The sequence below is a fragment of the Triturus cristatus genome, chromosome 4_2, assembly GCF_964204655.1.
Source record: "Triturus cristatus chromosome 4_2, aTriCri1.1, whole genome shotgun sequence".
NCBI lineage: Eukaryota > Metazoa > Chordata > Amphibia > Caudata > Salamandridae > Triturus > Triturus cristatus.
This window is the reverse complement of record NC_140586.1, coordinates 711,313,150-711,324,799: the sequence shown is the minus strand read 5'-3', so window position 1 is coordinate 711,324,799 and position 11,650 is coordinate 711,313,150. Positions and strand designations below refer to the sequence as shown.

Here is an 11,650-nt window from a genome sequence, read left to right as displayed (position 1 = left end):
GAGGGACTAGCATGATGTGACGCAGTTACAGAGTGTCCAGAGCGACAGGCTCTAATATTGTCAGCTATTGGCCATATCAAAGTCATGCAAATCCTTGTTTTATAAATGTTGTCATCTGCAAACGGTGGAATAACACTTTAAGTCATGAGAACAAAACGTGTAGATTTGTATTCCTTGGAGGAAGATAAAAGTCTTGATACGATCTTAACTTGGTCATTAATCAGACTAACAGAGCGGGCATTGAAATCTGACTCTGCTCTGGTTCACAGACTCATGGTATTTGCTGAAAGTTGTACTTTTGCTTTCCAGAAGACACAGTTCACTGAAAGCAATTTGCGCCTCTAAAATCCAGCTATTCCAAATTGGCCGTTTTATAGCGCAGTCCGTGATTGGGTGTGAGGTTAGGCACAAGTGATAGGTCAAACGTCAGAGCTTGATTTACATATTAGGAATCCTGAGCTATTATCTTTTTCATTTTTGAAACACGGCAATTTGCGAATTGGTAGTGTGCATTTTATACATTGTATGCCACGCCCTTGGAGCATTTAGTGCCCTGTCTTTATATTCCCACACCATCTCCCCTAAATTAAAAATAAATAATCCACCCTCAGTTTGCAAGTACATGTAACGGAGCCATTTATAAAGCAGTGGGCGATGATTACTTGAGAAGCGGAGGAAGCTCATCACTGAGGTCACGTGCAGAGTGCGTCTGTCACTCAAGTACCTTGGGGAAGGTCTGAGACAAGAGTCGGCAATTGCCCCAGCAGGGCATCCCCTGTAAAGGGGAGCGAGCTCCCAGAGACCCGGGGCTCAAAGGGGGCGGCAGGAGACGCGTGGCCGTGTGTCTGGTCCTCGCTAATGCTTACCCCCTCCGGGCATTGGAAGTGGCTCGCGGCTGGCGCTCCTCTGAGTGCAATGGCTGGGGTGAGGTAATGGCGCTTCATAACCCAATTCAGACTACTGTCCTCCCGCTTTTTTATTTAATAGAATTTTGTTCTTTCACTTTAATTACCTACTTTTCAAAGAGGAGAAGTATGATAACTTACATTATCAGACGTTTGTAGAATGATTTACATGCCAAATATTTTTCATATCACGGACGTTTATGGGTTCTTAGAGCCGTCGGTGATCTTTGTTGCCTCTTCCACATTTATCATGAGCTCTAAAGCGGGTGCAGCCACGGGCTTGGGAAGAGGATTCCACTGTGACTGGCTGTGCTTTGGAAGTGGCTTGAGTTGTGAGTGGCTTCATCAGGACACAACTCCTAAACAAGCATTTACAATGCAATAGGTCTCGCATTTACGTGAGTTTAAGCTATTGGCATTGTAAATGACAGTGCTTTTTTGTATGTTTTAAAAAACAAAAATAAAAGGCATTGTTATTTGCAATGTCAATAGCTCAAACTCGCATAAATGTGAGACCTATTGCATTGCAAATGCTTGTTTTGTGCTGTTGTCATTCATTTTGATTGTTTTTACTGTTGACTCTGTGCCTCGCTTTGCCCGGCTCTCTTCCCCGCCGCTGCTGCCCCTGTGGCCCCTCCCCCCTGCCCACACCTGTTCCCGCCTCCAAGCTGCTCCCCCCTCTTCCCTCCCCTACTTAATGGCTGCCGCTGCGCCAATACAAGCCCGTCTGTGCCCGTCCGCGACCCGATCGCAACCAGCGCCAGGGACCCTGGATCTCCCTCCACTAACAGATACAACACAGCCACCCTCCTCGCACTCAACCCTGGAAGGAATAACAACTGCCAGCAGTCCACGCCGAACAAGACCCGCGGCCAGTTCTCCTGCTGCCGCCAGACCTTCACCACCCCCCCCCCGGCAAACAACACCGCTGACGCCATAAGATGCATCCTTCTCAACGTGCGCTCCATACACAGACATGTCGTGGAGATCTGGAACCTCCTGGACTCTCACCCAATGTCGCCTTCTTCAACCTGGACCAACGCCTCCTCCGCCCTGACATCGCTATCACCATCCCGGACGGATACAAGATCCAGAGGAATGACCGCCCCAACCACTCGGAAGGAGGCCTCACCATCGAGCACAAAAACTCCCTTCGCCTCACCACCTCCTGCCAAACCTTCCCCTCCGCTGAACACCTGCACCTCCAGGTACAGACCAGCCCCAACTACACACTCCGCGGCACCTCACCTACAGACGCACTGGCCACCAGGCCCCCTTCACAGACACCATCACCGACCTCATCGCACTCCACGCCATCGCCGCCATGGACTACATACTTGTCATAGACCTAAACTTCCACCTCGATAACTTCAGCGACCCTAACTCCGCCACCCTCCTCGACAACCTCGCCAACATCGTACTAAAACAACTCGTCACCACACCGACCCACAAGGCAGGACACACCCTCGACCCCATCTTCGCCGGAGGAAATAGCATCCACTTTAGTCACACCACGCAACCCCCATGGACCGACCAGTGCGTACACTTTCTCATTGACAAACCCAAGCCACCCAAACCCGCTCTGCACCCCGCGAAGGAACTGGAGCAAAGTCACAGAGGAACAGCTCAACTCCACCTTCAACCTCAACACCCCCACCACGGCAACCAACGCCAACCTCGCAGCCAGGGAACTCCACACCTGGATCGCCAACTGCGTAGACAAGCTCGCCCCCACTACGCAACCCTGACAAACAGCGCCCTAGGAAAGCCACTGGTTCACCACCAACCTCCAAGAAGCCAGGCGCACCTGTAGACGCCTGGAGAGGAACTTCAGAAACAGCAAGACGCCAGGAACCTACACCACCTACAAGAAAGCCATGACGGAATACCACCAACGCATCAGAACCACCAAAAGGACCTTCATCCACAACAGAATCCTCGTCCACTCCAGCAACTCCAAGGAACTCTTCAGCTTCATCCAGGAATTTACCAAAATCATTCCTTCCCAGGACCTCTGCAACAAGCTCGGATCATACTTCCACCTGAAGATCAAAAACCTCTATGACAACTTCAACAACCTCACACCAGACTCCGCAGCCACCCTGCCCACTATCGCTTCCTGGATCCCGGTCATGACCGAAGAGACAGCATCAACCATGAGAGGCATCCACTCAGGGGCTCCCACTGACCCCTACCCACTTCACATCTACCACAGAGCCACCACCGCCATCGCACCCGAACTACGACGCACCATCAACACCACCTTCGAGACCGGCACCTTCCCCGATGACTGGAAACGTGCGAAGTTAGCTCAAGAAGCCCTCAGCAGACCCCATGGACCTCAAGAACTACCGGCCCATCCCGCTCCTCCCCTTAACGGCGAAAGTCTTTGAGAAGACCGTCAACGCAGAACTAATACGGTTCATCGAAGATAACGCCATCCTCGACCCTCCTCAATCCGGATTCCGCAGCAACCACAGCACCGAGACCACCCTACTCGCTGCCATAGACGACATCGGCACCCTTCTCGACCAAGGCCACACCATAGCTCTGATTCTACTCTACCTGTTGGCAGCATTCAACACAGTCTCCCACCGCACTCTCGCACCCAGACTACACGACGCCGGCATACGAGGAACCGCCCTCAACTGGATCCGATCGTTCCTCAGAGACAGAAGCCAAAGGGTCAGACTGCCACCCTTTCTCTCTGAACCCACGGAAATCGACTGCAGAGTCCCACAGGGATCATCGCTCAGCCCAACCCTCTTCAACATCTACATGGCCCCCCTCACCGCCATTGTCTGACAGCATGGCCTCAGCATAGTATCCTACGCCGACGACACTCAGCTCATCCTCTCCTCACACAAGACCCTACCACCACCAGACTCAACTTCTGGGAAGCAACGCAACACGCCGCAGCTGGATGAGCAATAGCTGCCTAAATCTCAACTCGGAAAAGACTGAAGTCCTGTTCCTCGGAACCACCCCATCAGCATGGAACAACACTTGGTGGCCCATCACCCTCGGCAGCCCTTAGAGCCCCACAGACCACGCCAGAAACCTTGGCATCGTACTCGACACCTCCCTCTCCATGAACCGACAGGTCAACGCAGTCGCCTCCAGCTGTTTCAACACCCTCCGCATCCTCCATAAGACCTTCAACTGGATCCCCCCTGAGTCAAGGAAGACAGTCACCCACTCACTCGTCGCCAGCAGTTTGGACTACGGTAACGTCCTCTATACCGGCATAAACAAGTCCCTACTCCGCAAGCTCTTGACTATAAGAACACCGCCGCCAGACTCGTCCTTGGTATCCCTCGACACAAGCGCATCAGCCAACACCTACAGAAGCTCCACTGGCTCCCCATTGAGGAGAGAGTCACCTTCAAGATACTCACCCACGCCTACAAATGCCTACACAACACCGGACCCCAATACTTCAACGGCAGAATCATACTCCACGTACCCAAAAGGAACTTCAGATCCACCAACCTCATCCTCGCTGAAACCCCATGCATCCACAGAGCCGAAGCAGGGGGAGATCCTTCTCCTATATCGTGACCAAGACCTGGAACGAGCTCCTGATCGACATCAGGTGCGCCCCCTCCCTGACATCTTCAGGAAGACCATCAAGACCTGGCTCTTCGGCTGAAATAGAACTGCTGACCCCCCCCCCCCTCCCCAGCACCTTGAGACCCTCACAGGTGAGTAGCGCGCTTATAATTCCCTGATTGATTGATTGAACCATATCTAAAAACAATAGTAGACAGGGTTTAGTGCCAAGAGTTAACGCTATTTGAAAGGAGGTGTTAAAAATATATTTTTTTTATTTCTCCTTTTTTTCTGACTTTGCATGCGTGCTGCACTGTGCAGCACATCTACAAAGGGGCTTATTTACAAGAAACTGATTAATCGCTGTGTTAAAGCAGTGATGTGCTAGTTTCCTTGCGCCTGCAAGAGAAAGCCTTGCGCCACCATGGATGCACCATATTTACAATACGGTGCACCATGGTGCAAGGATTGACAGATGCGTAAAAAATTCTGATGTATCTGTCGGCGTAAAACCTACGCATTGCTGGAGTTGTGTCGTAAGCCTGAGGCAACTCCAGCAATGCATGGGAGAGGCCTTTTCTTATTGCACTGCATCACTCCTTACACCTGCTCCAAGCAGGCGTACGGTTTTGACGCAGTGGCGCCCTAGAAGTGTTGCAGTGAAATGTTTTAGATTTCACTGCATCCCTTTGATGAGGCTTTCTGCCATGGGAACGCCCACCCTCCATACATTATACCTGACACATGTATAATGTGGCGCATGGGTTTACAATGTGACGCATCTGCCTAGGTGTGTCACTTTGTAAATAGGGCGTAATCTGGTGCGCGTCACAAAAAGTGATGCAACAGCGGCACAAAAGGGTCACAAGGGGCTTTTAAATAAGCCCTATAATAGGAAAAGTTTAAAGTGTGTCTACGCATAATATTTCGTACTGAAAGGGAAGTCTACAGTACAAAATCTATGGTAGACTCAGGCATGCACCCTAAAACTATAGCGCTAAAGTGTGTGCCTGGCAGCTAAAATCAGTACCGGCGCTATGGAGCGGGGAGGATAGAGCCATATCTATAGATGTGGCACTCTCCTGCTCCCTCAGTTTCATGCAACGCAGCACAGCATCTTTGGCTGCTGCGCTGTGCTCCCTGATTCTTTTGAGAATCTGGGCCTATGTGTGTGCCATCGCACAGGGGTCAGACGTGAGACTGGGCTTTAGTGTGAAGCACACATGTAAAGCCTAAGTATATCAGTCACTATACCGTTCGACCCCTTCCTCGCAACTGTGTAAGCCTGGCTACTTTAGTAAATCTGGCTTTGTTTCAAACTGTATTGATTTTACTCTGTTCCGCCCTAAGCACACCCCCTTGGCATAAATTAAGAGAATGTTTTTTCAAAGCCCACTTGAGAACTTAATGAGATGACCTTTTAACTGTAAATGTATCCCATGTGCAAGCCCGAAAGTTAGTCAACGTGCAAGTTTAAGTGAGACTGGTGTTGTGCTATCCACACACACATTTTTCCAGCACATCTGGCTTGAAGGTGGGAAACAACCTTTACAACGCAGTCATTACAACGCACTACCTTTACAACGCAGTCATTACAACGCAACATCCTTTACATCACATGCCATTACAATGCAGCCATTACAACGCATGTCACTACAACGCATGTCATTACAACACATGTCACTACAACGCATGCCATTATAATGCATTATAAGGTAAGTAATGGGGGAATAGTAATATTTAACTCTACACTATCCAACACTTACCCTATTGTTGCACTCACTGGAGTGGGAATAATAATTTTTACCCCTACACTATCCAACACTTACCCTACTGTTGCACTCACTGGAGTAGGAATAGTAATTTTTACCCCTACATTATCGAACACTTACCCTACTGTTGCACTCACTGGAGTGGGAATAGTAATTTTTACCCCTACACTATCCAACACTTACCCTATTGTTGCCCTAAAAGTAATATGCGTTGTAATGGTATGCGTTGTAATGGTATGCGTTGTAATGGAATGCGTTGTATGTATAGCTTCTAAAAATGCGTTGTGATGGCATGCGTTGTAATGGATGTTGCAATGTAAAAACTGCGTTGTAAAGGCATGCATTGTAAATGTTTGCGTTGTAACGTCATACAACCCTTGAAGGTAGACAATCCATTTGTCTATGCCCCCATGCGAAGTGGAGACTGCAAAAAAACAGAAGAAAAGAAGAAAAAGTGTGTTCTCTCTAGGGTTACATTTGGGGGCCCATGTTGACATTTGTAGACTTAAATAATTTATTGCTCTTTGTCCACTTGCATCTGCAATCCACCCACCTTATAAATAAATTATCCGCCTTGGCGGTGATGGAGTCGCATCCATTCCATGACTTTCAAAAACATCAAGAGCACAATCTTGGTGTCACCACTGGGAATGAAAAAAAAGGCTCCAGAAGACAACACATTGAAAGGGAGGGGGTGGAGGCAAATGGGGTGTGATCAGGAAGGGTGGAATCAGGATTGCACAAGTCATAATTTAAGGATCAGTGGAAATCCATCTATGGCATGTCACAATGTTTTTATTAAGTCCATGCTTGTCTTCCTCATCCCAGGCCCAGCGGTATTCTCCTACGTCAAAGTTACTTTTGTTAGTTTTAAATCTGGAAAAGAACTTTCAGTCTCCATGCTATGAATTTAAAGTTACAACAAACAAATGATGGACGGAATGCCGACAATGCATACATTCTCCCCCAGAATGTCTGCATTGTCAGCATTCCGTCCATCATATGTTTGTTGTAACGCTTTTCGCCCTAAGTGGGATGGGTATTCCCAGACGTGGGACCCGTGCTCACTACGCCACTGGAGTCAAGCTATCCTGGCTGATGACGGCTGATAGCCAGAAACCGGTCCTAGGATGCTTGATTCCGGTCCAGGGAAGACATGGCTTGGCAGTTCGGGCTGGACTGTTCCCATGAGGCACAGGGTCAAGACTGATTTGCATATGGCCATGTCTAAACTGGGGTGGTGTAGTGGGCAAAAGAACGATGGATTTAACCCAGATCTCTTGACTGGGGGAGAATGTCTGCATTGTCAGCATTCCGTCCATCATTTGTTTGTTGTAACGCTTTTCACCCTAAGTGGGATGGGTATTCCCAGACGTGGGACCCGTGCTCACTACGCCACTGGAGTCAAGCTATCCTGGCTGATGACGGCTGATAGCCAGAAACCGGTCCTAGGATGCTTGATTCCGGTCCAGGGAAGACATGGCTTGGCAGTTCGGGCTGGACTGTTCCCATGAGGCACAGGGTCAAGACTGATTTGCATATGGCCATGTCTAAACTGGGGTGGCGTAGTGGGCAAAAGAACGATGGATTTAACCCAGATCTCTTGACTGGGGGAGAATGTCTGCATTGTCAGCATTCCGTCCATCATTTGTTTGTTGTAACGCTTTTCGCCCTAAGTGGGATGGGTATTCCCAGACGTGGGACCCGTGCTCACTACGCCACTGGAGTCAAGCTATCCTGGCTGATGACGGCTGATAGCCAGAAACCGGTCCTAGGATGCTTGATTCCGGTCCAGGGAAGACATGGCTTGGCAGTTCGGGCTGGACTGTTCCCATGAGGCACAGGGTCAAGACTGATTTGCATATGGCCATGTCTAAACTGGGGTGGCGTAGTGGGAAAAAGAACGATGGATTTAACCCAGATCTCTTGACTGGGGGAGAATGTCTGCATTGTCAGCATTCCGTCCATCATTTGTTTGTTGTAATGAATTTAAAGTTGACATCTGAAATCCTTCTTAGAGCGTAACCCTGCCCCAGCCTACACCAATGCTTGATTGTCATGTATTTGGTCAGATTGTGGTCTGCCAGGTTAGGGTTGCAGTATTGCAGTTCCAGTTTTTTTATTTGCTTCTGTTGGTACATTTTCTTTTATTCGCCTCTTGTTCATCCGTCTTTAAATCCCTGGATGTGGTCTGCCTCCTCTTCTTTTTGTGTCCTTGCTTGTGCTGAGCTCTAGCCAGGCCGGTATTGGCAGCCTTCCAGTGTCAGATGCCCAACCAATGCACAGAGAATCATTATCACATGTACTCTGAATCAGAGCTGTATGAGTCCTTCTTCAGGCTATCTGAAATGTATCTGAAATCAGTGATTGACAGTGTTGTGGCCTGTGCCTTAACGTCAAATTTGCGCCCTTCTCACAAGAGTAGGTTTGGGGATTTTGATGCTGATGACCCCTTGTACACTTCGTCCACTAGAAGATATATCCAGGATGCTCGGTTGCAGGAGCTGGTGTGATACACCAGGGTCTGTCTGGGTTTCACCCACCAGACACTAAACCCCAGGTTAGTTCAGCCAATATTCTGCTTAGGGGTCTAAAGCTCTACCGCTGCATAAGACTCTAAGAGTTACCTCTACAAAATATGGAAGGAAGTTGAGAAGACTGGTTTTCCGCACTTCCTTGCTAGAAATAACCAGTGGTGGATTTTGAGACTGACTATTCCTCAGTTCTTAAGTTCAAATCTCTCCTTGAATGACTGGCATGGTCATCTGGAGTGGCTACGTCACAGGGCTCTGGTGATCTCGAAGTTGAGGTTGGCTTTAAACATGAATTTTATTTGTTGAACTTTTCTCCACAGGCAGGGTGCTGTGCCTCCTCAGCTACCCAGGCACTCTGTAAGAACTTTCAGACCTTGTATGAAGCTGTGCTACAAGGCTCACGCTCTATGAACCTTCTGACTTTGATGGAGTTGGTGACACAGTTCCAGTCTGATGCTACTTTTGATGGCCTTTACTCTGTGCCTCTTTTTTCTCTAATTGCCTTCAGTGGATAAAGATTTGCAAGATGACTGCAAAGGCCAAAGGCCCACATCACTTGGCTTACTTTTATGGGACCCAAGCCTTTTGGTCCTGAAGTAATGGATTTGCTGAAGTTGCACACTGACGAGGAGATGGTTCAGCCTTTGTGTCCTGTTGCACCTTGAAGTGGTAGTGCTTCTACTACCATCAGCAGCAACATCCTCCCCAGCTATTTAGTAGGAAGGCCATTGCCAAAGGCCCCATTCATATACAGGCTTTCCCTCCTGCTTGTTCCTATCTGTATGCACTTCAGCCATGATTATGGTGCAAGACCTTGTCAGCAGAGGAAGCTTGTGATCTCCCTCAAGTTGAAAGATTGACTCTGCTCAAGGAATCTTTTTGGTCATCTCTTCGGTATATGACAATAAATGTATCAACTATCCATCTCCACTTTGATACTGTCTGTTACATCATTGCTCTGTTAAGAAGGCTGTCCTCCAGAGTAGTGTCCATTGTTTCCTGTTTAAGCAAGCCATCTGCTGCAATCTAGGCTAAGAGGCAGACCTAGAATGTTATAGCATTTATTTTCTGATGCCAAAGTCATTAGAGGACATTTGACCCATAATGGGTTCACGTTTGTGGCTTACAAACCTTTTGGGATGGTGTCCCTTCAATCCGCCATTCCACTAGCTAGATTTCGTGCCTCCCTCGCTTCTTTGAACTTGACTGATACCTCCACCCATGTGCAGGTCCATCTTGCCTCCCACTAATTCCTGGGACTTTTGATAGAATGGCACCATTTTCAATTCTAGGTCTTTCCCTTTGACCTGGCAACCTCTTAAAGACTCTTGTTTTTCCATCAGGCTCTCAAAGACATTCCAGGAGTATGAGTATGTGTTTCCAAGACAGGCTCTGAGTTCCTCCTCAATAAGCACACATCCCACTTGCTGCCTTTATTGGACTTGAATTTGATAGTGGGTAGGTTCCAGACTCTTATGGGATGCATGTCTGTTCGCATGGGCAGTGCCTGGTTTATCACATTCTTCTTTCAGATGCGCTTTGTTTGGAATCTCTGCCTGACACTGGTTGTGGCTTCACAATGTGTTATCAACCACAACAGCTGTTCTTCACTGGGCTTTTCCCTACCCAAGGCATTGGCTGTGGTATCTTCTGTCTCACTAATGTCTTTGGGTGATGGACTTTAAGGTGCTCTTTCCAGTGATACCAGAGATCAGGTGGTTGGTGAATGGGTCCCTCATCACTGGGAAGTCCTTGGCACTGCTAGCTGTGTTGGTATTGGTGTTAGGTACCATCTTATAGAGCTGTGTGGTCTCCCTGGGATATTATTTGGTCCAAGCTACCTGTGGAGGCTTGTTGTTCCTCTAGCTGGATGGAGTTGATGGCCATTTGGTGGTGGCCTTGTTGTCTTTGTTTTCTGCTCCTGAGCCAGGCACGGATAATCAAGTGACTCCTTCTATATGAACACACCGGGTGCCGTTAAGAGTGCTGTGCTAGAAGGAATGCTGCAGTATCTGTGTGCTTGGGCAGTGGAACACCGCAGAGGCACACCTGATGTCCTAGTGAGCTGCTTACCACTTGGGTTGGGCTTTCCTGAAGGGTAGCAGAGTCTGATCTCCCACTCCTGTTGTCACTGATGACGCAATGTGTTTGCGTGCCAAGAGGATGTTTGCTTCATCAATGTCCATTCCTTTCCAGACATGAGAGAACATGGAGAGTTGATGCTCCCTCCCAATTGTTTAGGTACTCCAGCCATCGACATTTTAATTTGCTTTATTAACAGTAGAGGAAATAAAAACACACACAGCAAGGCCATGACCATCATATTCTTACCAAATATGATTAAATACCCGCATATCTGACTGGAGGCAGCCGGTCCCAAGAAAAGTGCCATTGTCCATGAGAGACCATCCTTTCATAGCTAACCAATATATATGTGTACAGTCCGACTTAACCCACCCGCATGCACAATCAAGTATTTATTGCCAGTATCTACATGTAGTACCGTCATAGTCTTACACTACAATTCAAGTGTGTACAATGTATTTTGCAATTCTCTCAAAATGGTTGGCAAAAGTCTTTAGGTTTATTTATTTTCGGTATAATTTTATTATAAAGCTTGAACTCAGATCTGCATGACTCACCTTCACGTATCCAAGCAACTGCTTTCAAAAGGGGAGCCCCCTCCACCCAAATTTTTGGCAGCAACACTAACAAAGCAGTGAGCCGTCTTATTGATTTTGGGCTATTCCAGTAGCATGGCCAGGGGGTGAGACATGAATGCCATATGCCAACTTCCTATGAAGTGCCCCACCTTTATTTTGCCAGATGTCATAGATTCCTTGACAATACCATGCTAGATATACAAATCCAGCCTGCGGCGCTCCAC

General features: G+C 48.2%; 1 non-coding gene across 1 annotated transcript; it reads left to right on the top strand.

Annotated features, from left to right (window-relative positions):
• The first annotated feature begins 668 nt into the window (after nt 1–668).
• On the top strand, nt 669–973 carry LOC146834945 (Nuclear RNase P). Its single transcript, XR_014960951.1, has one exon.
• Nucleotides 974–11,650: the final 10,677 nt, after the last annotated feature.